Genomic DNA, 14617 nt, shown 5'->3' with positions numbered 1-14617 from the left:
AAGAGTGTTATATCGCAAATGCTTCCATATCTTTGATTGCATCCCCATGGGAACATCAAGAAAGGCTGTGTTAACAATAGACACAGTGACTCCCTCAACAGATGCACCTAAGTCTTTGCACTGTTGCTAATATACTTTTTACATATGAACAACCTACACTTGCACTTCATTCCCCTATGTCTTTTTGTCCTGGAAAGATCTAAGTTCATATACTGAAATGGATACAGATTGTAGCCACTGCAGTATCGTAATGAAGGAGTAGGCTCATTTTCATGAACAGCTAGAAACCATGTTGGCCACTCTTGACCTGCTTCATATTGTGACATCGTAACCACAATCAAGTCCAAATCCAACAGCACAGTCGTCAATGAAGTACAACACTTAGCACTGAAAGCATATAATATAGACACAACAGAACTGCCTCATGAATGCAGGGCTCTGCTATATATAAGAATCTGAAATATTCCAGAAAATACAAACACTAAAAACATAAGAAATTTTGAAAACTTTCTAGGAATGATAAATGCTAAATAACAAATACCTGCTGGTGATCAGATTTTAAATGGTGAGTTGCTGCATGACTCCACTGTGCATGCAGCACAGCTCATAGCAAAATTACTGCAGCAAATTGTGACAGTTATGGAGTGACGGGGCTGGCTCCTGTTGCAAACAAGCCACAGAGTTTGCAAGTCACTTTTTTCCTGACATGGTCAGCATAAAACCATAGTCTGACACAATGAAGTCATCTGATGGTGACTGGGAGCACATGCCACAGTCTGTAGATAAATTGTGAGAATGGTTGTACATGTCAGAGCTGGCAGGTTGGAGTTGTTCTTTGAGAAAGTTTGTACATGTCTAGTGACCAAAAGTCTAGCACCTGTATCTCTAATGAGTGGGTTTGAGGCAGTGCAATCTCTTCAACAGTGTCACTGATGAGAGAGGGATCAGTGACCACTATATGACTACAGCACCATGGGAGTTGGAACAATTATTTTGGACTGTGCCCACAAGCTTAGGTCAAGCATTCTGATGTCATCAAAGATGTCACAGATTCCAAACTTAGAACCATTCGTGTTGGTACCTGTAGGGTGACATCATATCATTACTCAGCTCAGTGGTTTACTCTCTTAGAATGTCTCATGTGAGTAACATGATAAATTTTCATAGCAGAGACTTCTACTGAAGTGGTCTGATAAATCTGAAGTAAATTGAGATGGCGTTTGGACTTTGATGAATTTATCTGAAGTAGGCAACTGAGCAGTGGAGGCTGCATAACATTTCATGCCATATATGTTACATCAAAATACAGCATATCAAAATGTCTTCAAACTGTACCAAAATATCCAAAAACACACCCCAACTGTAGCAAAATACTTCCCAAACTACAGCTTTCATGATCGCCGTCAACACTCTCAGTACCACACAGGCATTCCATAGTGTACAGTGCTAGTTACTTGCTATTGTATCTCTTTATAGATCACCAGATGGAAGTCCATTAATATTTTTAGAAAAACCTGAGACTTTACTAAATTTCTTTCTTAGTCCTCAGTGGAAGAAATATAGTATAGTGATTGGTGGTGACATCAATGCCACATTTGATGTAAACAAAGACATGCACACTGTAAAAGAATTTAAAAACCTGTTACAACAATTCAGCTTCATTTTATGAACTGCAAACCCACAAGACAGTATGCCTGTCTCGACAACATAATTACAAATGTAAATAGAGAGTTACTGTTTTCAGATGTGGTTGTCTTCGATTTTTCGGACCATGACTCAGTATGGGTAAAAATAGGTAATATGGACTATAAGGAGTTTAAAGAGCCTAAAATAGTCATCACAAGACCAATAACGCAAGAAAAATTGTCCAATTTGATGGTCTCAATCAGTAATTATGACTGGTCACATATGTTTAACAATAATGCTCAGGGCTCTGCCAATACATTGTTTGATAGATTTTTTCATTCTTTCTTAAATATATTGGAGACCAACTGCCCTCAATGCAAATGTAAAGTTAACCTTAAAAGAAACAGTAATAGGCACAGGGATAAGAATCCATGGTATACTGCTCAACTGGCCAATATGAAAAGGAGGTTGTTGTTGTATAGAGATTCTTACAGACTTCAGAAAACTGATATGACTTAACAAAGGTACTCAAGAGCACAAAAGGAACATAAGTATGCTTTAAATGAGGCCAAAAAATGACATAACGTAGTCAGCACTGAGTCATCAAAAAATAAATGCAAAAAAGCATGGACTATAATAAATTCAGTGGCCAAAAGCAAGCAGAAAGCTGGGGTAGAAATTTCAGTAGATGAATTTAATTACTACTGTATAAAATCTGTTAACCAAATTAGGGAAAGCATTGGGAGGCCTCAAGAAACTGTAGCTGATCTAATTAAATATCATAATGTAGACTACAACCCGAAAGATAAATTCTTTTTAACAGAGGTCACACCAGATGTTGTTTTAACTATTGTAAATAACTTTAGGCCCTCTGATAGTGAAGATATATATGGTATTTCTTGTAGTTGGTTGTTGGGTTGTTTGGGAGAAGAGACCAAACAGTGACGTCATCGGTCTCATCGGATTATGGAAGGACGGGGAAGGAAGTCGGCTGTGCCATATCAAAGGAACCATCCCGGCATTTGCCTGGAGTGATTTAGGGAAATCACGGAAAACCTAAATCAGGATGGCCGGATGCGGGATTGAACTGTCGTCCTCCCGTATTTCTTGTAATATGTTAAAAAAGATAATTGGGCACATAGTATATCCTCTTACTAAATGTATAAACAGATGTCTAATTGAAGGAGTATTCCCAGATGCATTAAAATTATCCAGGGTGGTGCCCATTTACAAAAAGGAGACAAAAATTGCCCATCTAGCTATCACCCAATATCTGTGACACCTATTTTATCTAAGGTTTTGGAATCCATCATCAACTCCCAGTTGTTTGATTATCTGACATGTAATAACATTATTACTGTGGTACAATTTGGCTTTAGGAAGGGAAAATCCACAGTCCATGCCATTAACTCCCTGATTAAAAAAGTGCTTAATGCTTATGAACGAAAAAATTTTGCTCAGCCTACATTTTGTGATTTAAGCAAATCCTTCGATTGTGTGGAGCATATTTCACTCCTCAACAAACTAGTTTATTACAGAATCACAAACAGTGAAGTTGACGTCGTTTTCAAATCTTTCCTCAGCAAATGCAAAGAAATTGTTTGTATTGGTAAACAGAGATCACAGCTAGCTGAAGTTAAGTGCGATGTGCCACAAGACTCAGTATTAGGACCTCTGCTATTTATCCTAATGACAAACGATCTACCATCTTACATAAATACTCACTCCATTCTCTATGCAGATGATACCACTTTTTTCAATATCAGCTCAGACAAATGTGGCAAATGACACAATATCACAGGCATCAGTCTGGTTTTGAGCCAATTGGTTCCTGCTTAATGAGAGTAAAACTCAAAATACTGTATTTAGTTTAAGAGTTCTGCCAGTAGAAGACTTCATGGATAGTGTTAAGTTCTTAGGTATCGTCATAATAGTAAATTGACTTGGGAGCCACATATTAAATACATTAGTGCAAGGCTGTCTAGAGTGGTGAATTTGTAAGGAATATAAAAAACCATGTACCTGCGGCCTTTGTAAGATCAGCCTATTTTGCTTTTTTCCAAAGCATTATATCTTATGGGCTTTTAATATGGGGCAATAGTTCACACCTTCAGGACAGTTTTGTACTTCAGAGGAAAGTAATTCGAATTATCACAAACAGTGATAAACAGGCCCACTGCAAACTACTCTTTATCAACTTAAAAATATTAACTGTTATAAACACAGACACTCAACACATCCTTGTAATTCACTCTCAAATAATTGTCATCTAATGTATAACTACGAGGGCAGTTCAATAAGTAATGCAACACATTTTTTTTCTCGGCCAATTTTGGTTGAAAAAACCGGAAATTTCTTGTGGAATATTTTCAAACATTCCCGCTTCGTCTCGTATAGTTTCATTGACTTCCGACAGGTGGCAGCGCTATACGGAGCTGTTAAAATGGCGTCTGTAACGGATGTGCGTTGCAAACAATGGGCAGTGATCGAGTTTCTTTTGGCGGAAAACCAGGGCATCTCAGATATTCATAGGCGCTTGCAGAATGTCTACGGTGATCTGGCAGTGGACAAAAGCACGGTGAGTCGTTTGGCAAAGCGTGTGTCATCATCGCCGCAAGGTCAAGCAAGACTGTCTGATCTCCTGCGTGCGGGCCCGCCGTGCACAGCTGTGACTCCTGCAATGGCGGAGCGTGCGAACACCCTCGTTCGAGATGATCGACGGATCACCATCAAACAACTCAGTGCTCAACTTGACATCTCTGTTGGTAGTGCTGTCACAATTGTTCACCAGTTGGGATATTCAAGGGTTTGTTCCCGCTGGGTCCCTCGTTGTCTAACCGAACACCATAAAGAGCAAAGGAGAACCAACTGTGCGGAATTGCTTGCTCGTCATATGGCTGAGGGTGACAATTTCTTGTCAAAGATTGTTACAGGTGATGAAACATGGGTTCATCACTTCGAACCCGAAACAAAACGGCAATCAATGGAGTGGCGCCACACCCACTCCCCTACCAAGAAAAAGTTTAAAGGCATACCCTCAGCCGGTAAAGTCGTGGTTACAGTCTTCTGGGACGCTGAAGGGGTTACAGAAATTGAAGAAACGACTTCAGCGTGTTCGTAGGCACAAAAATCTGAACGAACTTCTCCTTCTTCATGACAACGCAAGACCTCACACAAGTCTTCGCACCCGAGAGGAGCTCACGAAACTTCAGTGGACTGTTCTTCCTCATGCACCCTACAGCCCCGATCTCGCACCGTCGGATTTCCATATGTTTGGCCCAATGAAGGGCGCAATCCGTGGGAGGCACTACGCGGATGATGAAGAAGTTATTGATGCAGTACGACGTTGGCTCCGACATCGACCAGTGGAATGGTACCGTGCAGGCATACAGGCCCTCATTTCAAGGTGGCGTAAGGCCGTAGCATTGAATGGAGATTACGTTGAAAAATAGTGTTGTGTAGCTAAAAGATTGGGGAATAACCTGGTGTATTTCAATGCTGAATAAAACAACCCCTGTTTCAGAAAAAAAAAAGTGTTGCATTACTTATTGAACTGCCCTCATATAATGGCTATTTTGCTGCAATAAATCGTTTATTAAAAATATTAAATGTTATAAACATGTATATTTACACTGCTCTACTGCATATAAAGAGCAACTTATCAGAGTACCATCATAGGAGAGATGTACACTCTCACGGAACCAGAAATAGTAGCCATCTCGACATACCTTACTACAGATTATCCAAGTCACTGAACAGCTACGGAGTGGTGGGTATGAAGATGTTTAACAAACTGCCACTAGAATGTGGTAGAAACTCAATTTGATTTATTTAAAGACAAATTATTCAGTTGATTAGGTGCAAATCCTTGCTACTCACTTCAGGAATTTTATTGCTGTAAAATATCATAGTGGTACCAGTTTGGAGAGTGCAGCATAATTTCTTTAACTGAATGATTCATGATGCAATGTTTTCATATTATTTCATTTTAAATATTGTATTTTATGGAAAACCAATAGTGACATATTGATCTTGAACACTTGTATATATGCTGTACAACTTGTATATGTGTAACTTAACTTTGTCAATTGCTGTAATAGCTAAACGACAATAAAATTTCATTCATTCATTCATAACAGTCTGTGAGTTCCACCAGTGCAATTGAGTCTTATATCAAGGTGGTCAAGTTGGCCAATATATTCTTGACAGTTAGTAGGGCTGGACGCTATGGCTGAGTGATGGAGATAAATCTGCCGGAAATGTTAAATGTACTATTTACAATGTAAAACACTTATAATTCATGTGAGGAACCACTTAAAAATATAGTTGTTGTTTAACATTTTGTTTCCACCAATATCAAATTTACATTGCCATCCTATGATGAAAATCAGTGTTACTTAAAAATAATAATGTCAACCATCGAGATAGTGAGAGTCGCTGTGGTGCAGCTGGCTGAGAATCCTTCTGAATTTACCACTACACTTAGTTGTGATCCTATTGCAATGCATAGTATGAATCTATCATACCGATTTGCCATGGGGTATACTGTTCGAATCTGTTGAATGATCTACTACTACTACTCTACAGCCACTAGTGTGGTGCTATACCAACTGAGTCAAAGCAACACATATGTCTGTATGAACTATTACAGCACATTTTCCCGTACAAGCACCATTACAATTCACCACAAAGGAGAGGTGTGATGTGCAGTTTCTGATGCGTGGTGTTAAATAATTTGATGTTGTTTCTGCTAATCCCTAAACCTTAAAGTAACAACAATGAATACTCTGCATGCCTGCATATAAGACATTGTGGAGGATATCTTACATCACTGCTAAGTTGGCCCCTTTTGTAATTCCACTTGCATAAGGAGCAATGGGAGAACAGATGTGGACCACTTTCAAGTAACTTTTAAGCATTCAAGTGTGTTGAACCTGTGTGACTTGGACTCTTGAGATATGGATCCCTATGGAGATTCTCAGTGTGAGAGGGACGTTTCTTAACCTGCTTTGTGATTACATTGTCAACTATCTGTTGGAAAATAAGATTAGTGTTCCCGACTTCTGCTCAGCATTAAATCCAGGGTGTGCTGTGGACTAGTGTCGCACACTGGTGCCTGTTTTTGATGTTGAAATGTTGTGTTGCAATGTCTTACTCTTGTAAGATATCGCCGTGTCGTCACATACATTTACCATTGCTGACTGTCATTTTATAGGAATAATGTGAATGTACCATAATTTTCAAGTCATAATTGGATGTGGATTTCTACATCTACAACTACATCTACATTTAAGTGCCTGGCAAAGGGTTCATCGAACCACCTTCACAATTCTCTATTATTCCAATCTCGTATAGTGTGCGAAAAGAATGAACACCTGTATCTTTCTGTAAAAGCTCTAATTTCCCTTATTTTATGGTGGTGATCATTTCTCCTTATGTAGGTCAGTGTCAGCAAAATATTTTTACATTTGGAGGAGAAAGTTGGTGATTGGAATTTCGTGAGAAGATTCCATCACAACATAAAACGCCTTTCTTTTAATGATGTCCTGTCCAAATCCTGTATCATTTCAGTGACACTCTCTCCCATAGTTCACAGTAATACAAAATGTGCTGTCATTCTTTTAACTTTTTCGATGTACTCTGTCAATCTTATCTGGTAAGGATCCCACACCGTGCAGCAGTAGTCTAAAACAGGAGAGACAAGCTTAGTGTAGGCAATCTCGTTAGTAGATCTGTTACATTTTCTAAGTGTCCTGCCAACAAAACACAGTCTTTGGTTAGCCTTCCCCACAACATTTTCTGTGTGTGCCTTCCAATTTAAGTTGTTCAATTCCTAAATATTTAGTTGAATTTATGACCTTTAGATTTGACTGATTTATGGTGTAACTGAAGTTTATTGAGTTCCTTTTGCCACTCATGTGGATGAACTCACACTTTTCGTTATTTAGGGTCAACTGCCAATTTTCACACCTTTCAGATATCTTTTCTAAATCATTTTGCAATTTGTTTTGATCTTCTGATGACTTTATTAGTCGATAAACGACAGCATCATCTGCAAACCGACTTTCTGTTAATTACTACAAACTGTGACCTCTCTGACAGGAAATCACAAATCCAGTCACATAACTGAGATGATATTCCATAAGCACACAATTTTACTACAAGTTGCTTGTGTGGTACAGTGTCAAAAGCCAACGGGAAATGTTCATAATGTTTGAACACAATATATGTTCCAGGATCCTGCTGCATATCAATGTTAATTATATGTGCCTGTAATTTAGGGGATTACTCCAACTACCTTTCTTGAATATTGGTGTGACCTGTGAAACTTTCCAGTCTTTGGATTTGGATCTTTCGTCGAGCAAACAGTTGTATATGATTGTTAAATATGAAGCTAATGCATCAGCACACTCTAAAAGGAACCTAATTGGTATACAGTCTGGACCAGAAGACTTGCTTTTATTAAGTGATTTAAGTTGTTTCACTACTCCGAGGATATTTACTTCTGCGTTACTCATGTTGGCAGCTGTTCTTGATTCGAATTCTGGAATATTTACTTCATCTTCTCTTGTGAATGCATTTCGGAAGGCTGTGTTTAGTAACTCTGCTATGGAAGCACTATCTTCGATAGTATCTCCATTGCTATCGCGCAGAGAAGGCATTGATTGTGTCTTGCTGCTAACATACTTCACATGGGACCAGAATCTCTTTGGATTTTCTGCCAGGTTTTGAGGCGAAGTTTCATTGTGAAAACTGTTATAAGCATCTTGCATTTGAGCTTCTGTAGATCGCCAATGTTGGGGATTTTGCGTCTGTTTAAATTAGACATGTTTATTTTGTTGTTTCTGCAACAGTGTTCCGACCCATTTTGTGTACCAAGGAGGATCAGCTCCATCGTTTGTTAATTTATTTGGTATAAATCTCTCAATTGCTGCTGATACTATTTCTCTGAATTCAAGCCACACCTGGTCTACATGTATATTGTTAATTTGGAATGAGTGGACATTGTCTCTCAGGAAGGTGTCGTGTGAATTTTTATCTGCTTTTTTAAATAGGTTTATTTTTGAGTGATTTGGGGGGTTACAATATTCAATCTTGCTATGACAACCTATGTTCACTAATCCTTGTATCCATTTTGATGCTCATTATTAACCCACGATTATTTGTTGCTAAGAGGTCAAGTGTGTTTTCACAAACATTTACTATTCGTGTGGGCTCATGAACTAACTACTCAAAATAATTTTCAGAGAATGCATTTAGCACAATTTCGGATGATGTTGTGTGTGTACCTCTGGAATGAAACATGTATTTTCGCCAACATATCGAGGGTAAATTAAAGTCACCATCACCTATAATCGTATGAGATGGGTACATGTTTGAAATCAAACTCAAGTTTTCCTTGAACCTTTCAGCAACTGTATCATGTGAATTGGGAGGTCAGTATAAGGATCCAATTATTATTTTATTCTGGTTGCCAAGAATGACCTCTGTCTGTACTAACTTACAGGAACTATCTACTTCAATTTTGCAACAAGATAAACTACTTCTAACAACAACAAACATACCACCGCCAACTGTGTTTAGCCTATCCTTACGAAACACCTTTAGGTTCTTCGCAAAAATTTCGGCTGAGCTTATCTCTGACTTTAGCCAGCTTTCAGTGCCTATAATTATTTAAGCATCAGTGTTTTCTATTAGCACTTAGAGCTCTGGTACTTTCCCAGCACAGCTATGACTAGTTACAACTGTTATGCCAATGGTTCCTGTATCTATATTCTTCCTGTGTTCGGCCTGCACCCTTTGTGACTGAAGCCCATGTGTTTTCCCAAGACAATCTAACCTAAAAAACTGCCCAGTCCATGTTACACAGCCCCTGCTATCCATCTAGCTGCCTCCCGCGTATAGTGGATACCTGACCTATTCAGCAAAACCTGAAACCCAACCACCCTTTGGCGCAAGTCGAGGAATCCACAGCCTACACAGTTGCAGAACCGTCTGAGCCTCTGATTCAGACCCTCCACTTGGCTCTGTACCAGAGGTCCGCAATCGTTCCAGTTGACTATGCTGCAAATGGTCAGCTCTGCTTTCATCTTGCAAGCAAGTCTGGCAGCCTTTACCACTTCTGTTAGTCATTTGAAACCAGAGAAAATCTCTTCTGATCCAAAGTGAAACACATCGTTGGTACCGATGTGAGCAACCACCTGCAGTTGGGTGCACCCTGTGCTCTTGATGGCGTCTGGGAGGACCCGTTCCACATCTAGAATGACACCACCTGGTATGCACACAGAGTGCACATTGGTTTTATTTCCCTTCTTGGCAGCCATGTCCCTAAGGTTCCCCATGACACGCCTAACATTGGAGCTCCCAATTATCAATAATCTCACCCTCTGTGATTGTGTGGATCTTTCAGGCTGAGAGGTTTCCTCTGAAACAGGACAGGCGATAGCATCTGGCTCAGTGACAGTGTCAGCCACAGACAGCACCTGGAACTTGTTTGTCAGAAAAATCGGGGAGGCCTTATGTGCAGCCACCTGGGAAGTCTTTCACTGCCTGGTACACCGCAGGGCGACCTTCCACTCGACCACAGGTAAAGGGTCAACCTCAGTGCGAGTAGTAACTGGGCTGGCCACCAGTAAGAACTGATTGGAGGAGTCAGATGTGCTGGACATCCGTTGGATCCCCACGGCCGGCCCACAACGGTTGTACCCATCCACTACAGCCTCAAGCTGTGTAACCAAAGCCATCACAGCCTGAAGCAGAGAGAGAAATGTCATTAACTTGGCTCGCATCAGCACTCAACAATCGCAGTCCCTGTCCATATCAAAGATCATGGAAAACTGAACCATGCAGATAAACAGACTATCGGCATGTGCTGTGCAACTCTACTGCAGACCCTGACAAAAACACAGGAATTGTGCCTAATAAATTAGATTTAATAAGTTACAGCTGCAAAATACTAACAGCTGCAAAATACTACTGTGAATTCTCTACAGACAAATGGAAAAACTGGTAGAAGCTGACCTCGGGGAAGATCAGTTTGGATTCCGTAGAAATGTTGCAACACGTGAGGCAATGCTGACCTTACGACTTATCTTAGAAGAAAGATTAACGAAAGGCAAACCTACGTTTCTAGCATTTATAGACTTAGAGAAAGCTTTTGACCATATTGACTGGAATACTCTCATTCAAATTCTAAAGGTGGCAGGCGTAAAATACAGGGTGCGAAAGGCTATTTACAATTTGTACAGAAACCAGATGGCAGTTAAAAGAGTCAAGGGGCATGAAAGAGAAGCAGTGGTTGGGAAGGGAGTGAGACAGGGTTGTAGCCTCTCCCCGATGTTATTCAATCTGTATATTGAGCAAGCAGTAAAGGAAACCAAAGAGAAATTCGGAGTAGGTATTAAAATCCATGGAGAAGAAATATAAACTTTGAGGTTCGCCGATGACATTGTAATTCTGTCAGAGACAGCAAAGGACTTGGAAGAGCAGTTGAACGGAATGGACAGTGTCTTGAAATGAGAATATAAGATGAACATCAACAAAAGCAAAATGAGGATAATTGAATGTAGTCGAATTAAGTCGGGTGATGCTGAGTGAATTAGATTAGGAAATGAGACACTTAAAGGAGTAAAGGAGTTCTGCTATTTGGGGAGCAAAATAACTGATGATGGTCGAAGTAGAGAGGATATAAAATATAGACTGGCAATGGCAAGAAAAGCATTTCCGAATAACAGAAATTTGTTAACATCGAGTATAAATTTAAGTGTCAGGAAGTCATTTCTGAAAGTATTTGTATGGAGTGTAGCCATGTATGGAACTAAAACATGGATGATAAATAGTTTGGACAAGAAGAGAATAGAAGCTTTCGAAATGTGGTGCTACAGAAGAATGCTGAAGATTAGATGGGTAGATCACATAACTAATGAGGAGGTATTGAAAAGAATTGGGGAGAAGAGGAGTTTGTGGCACAACTTGACAAGAAGAAGGGACCGGTTGGTAGGACATGTTCTGAGGCATCAAGGGATCACAAATTTAGCATTGGAGGGCAGCGTGGAGGGTAAAAATCATAGAGGGAGACCAAGAGATGAATACACTAAGCAGATTCAGAAGGATGTAGGTTGCAGTAAGTACTGGGAGATGAAGAAGCTTCCACAGGATAGAGTAGCATGGAGAACTGCATCAAACCAGTCTCAGGACTGAAGACCACAACAACAACAGCAAATTAGATTAATATGCAGAGATTCAAAAACCTAACTACTGAAGCACTCAGGTGAAACTAAATAATTCGTCCCTGATTAGGAACTTGTAATATGCCACAAAATTGCTTTACTTTCCGATGCAAATGTAAACATGAGAACTGTGGCTATTAGATTTTACATAAACATGCAGAATCTCAAGAAACTAAACTATTAAAGCACACAGATGATGATATAACATTCTCTCCTGGTTAGGAACTCGTAAAAGTCACAAAATCGGTTACATCCATGTTGCTGCTTGTGTCTCGGGCGGCTACTGCTGCCTAACTTTCATAAACAATTCTCTTTACACGCTTCCAGAAACCTATAAATGACTTGTATCACAAAGTTGCTGTTGTATTTGGTGTACAACATAGTAATTTCACCCTCTTAAAGTCTTTGACCATAGTGTGTGAAACATGCTAGCTGAATGTATGTTTAAGGAGTTTTAGGTAGCAATAAATCATCATCAATACATTTACACTGTGTATGTCTTGTGCTCTCACCTTGTGTGCATACATCTGATCAGTAGGAAGTGTTTTCATCTGAATATATTTCACTGTAGAAAGAGGAAAAATTGTCTACCAGTTCAAAAATTATACTGCTGACCATATATTTGTACGGAATGTCCAGCTTCCAAGATGTGGTGGATTAGAGTCTGCAGTAGAAATGAGGAACCCTAAACATGGTAATTCAATGGATAGTACTAAGACATGTGAGAACTACACCTGTTCTGTGAGTTCCAAGTTACAGCATAAATGTAAAATGTTCTGTGTGAAGTACCACCAAATTCATACATACAAACAAAGGTCGAAATCGCTATTGCTAATCAGATGTTCAGTTTTGGAAAATGTCTTATACTCATTCTGGAGACTGATTAACAACGCAAAGGGCAGTGTACACACCAATGCCGTACTTCTCTATTGATTTTACTTTAACATATGGATCCCGAGGACTGTTGGACAACGATAAATTATCATCAGCATATTCACACCTAGAAGACTGTACAATAAGAAAGCTGCTGCATATGTGGGATGTCCTGTGTACAATTTGAAACACTTGTGGTTTTGGTGAGGTCCCATCTTAATTTGATTTATTTAATTTAAGTGATATTGGCTCTGAGTTGTGTATACATAGCCCATCACTCTCATTATTGATTATTCTATTTGAATTATTTTAAGGTAGCTTCAATTTAATGAGATAACTTGTAACATAGCTGCTGTATGCATGTGCTGTCAACTGCTTGCTTGACAGCTTTCTTCTTTTCTTTGTCTTTTCCTGCTGTGTGTCACAACTAAGTATGTAAACTCATGTACCAGAGAGATGTGGTATCGGTAAGCATGTGAAATTGCGTGAACCATATCAAACTGTTACGATTATGATCATCACAGTTAGAGTTGTGGCATTCTTTGGCTTCGTAAGTTACAGGAGAAGCAGGTGGAACATTTAAAGCCGTTATAACACTAGCACCAGTATTCATCACAAATGTGTGTAGAACACTGTTTCCTAGTTGTTGTGGTTTTGGATCTGGATCTGGCTCCAGATCTGTAGCAGAAATGGGAGTGGTGGACATACCTTGAGGAACACCACTGTAATTAATTCCGTATCAGATGAAGGTTGATTGCTTACTCGACAGGTACTTTGCAATGGCGCCCTTTGTTTCCTGTTAGCTAAGTAAGTCTCGAACCATTTTGCAGCACTGCCAGTGACACTGTAGTACAGGGTGCCCATAAAGTCCCTTTACAACTTCAAAATTTTATTGCAACAGCAGCTGTTGAAATATTTTAACAAAATTTCTTTTATTGTAATCACTGTTTACCAAAGTTTTTATATATACTAAAATTTTGTGTTTCTGGTACTCTGTTGATGGAAGGAACTGAACCTCTACAAAATGGCAACTCTTCAAGGCAAGGTACAATGTGTGTCCTGGTTAACTGAGACTCAATGAAATTTCAGAACGAAGTATGGAAGAGATCCACCACTGCGCCCTTCAATCTGTGCATGGCACAAAAAATTTATGGAGACAGGCACAGTGTTAGATAAAGGGAGGAGCGGGCGACCAAGAACATCCGAGAAAAACATCGATCACATTTTAAACACTTTCACTCGTTCACCTACGAAGTCTATCTGCACTCCTGCTAGACAGTTGCAACTACCACGTTCAACAATGCATAAGGTCCTCCACAAGAACTTATGGTTGTACACTTACAAAGAGCAACTGTTACAGACACTTGAGCCAAATGATAAGCCAAAATGGACAGAGTTTTCACTCAACATGCTGGAATGCTTTTCAGAGGATGAAGCATTCCTCAAGTGAGTTAGTTTCAGTGATGAGGCAACTTTTCATGTTTCTGGGACATTAAACAGACACAATGTGAAAATCTAGGGATGAACACCCCTATGTGACTAGGGAGCTTCACTGGGATAGTCCAAAAGTGAATGTGTGGTGTGGAATCATGTGCAACCGAATAATTGGTCCATTTTTCTTCAATAAGTCAACAATTACTGCAGATGTTTACCTCGACCTTCTGACCGAATATGAAGCACCACAACTGACTGATTTAAAACCGACTACCATTTTCCAGCAAGATGGTGCACCACCATATTGGGGACTGCATGTTTGTCAGTTCCTCAATGAAACATTTCCAGGCAAATGGATTGGGATGGATGGGCCAATTCCTTGGCCACTGCATTCACCAGATATCACTCCCTTGGATTTTTTTTATGGGGGTATGCAAAAGATATCATGTATCAAA

This window comes from Schistocerca piceifrons, chromosome X (genome assembly GCF_021461385.2).
Source record: "Schistocerca piceifrons isolate TAMUIC-IGC-003096 chromosome X, iqSchPice1.1, whole genome shotgun sequence".
Lineage (NCBI taxonomy): Eukaryota > Metazoa > Arthropoda > Insecta > Orthoptera > Acrididae > Schistocerca > Schistocerca piceifrons.
The sequence above is the reverse complement of the archived record's forward strand: the minus strand, read 5'-3'. Positions refer to the sequence as shown.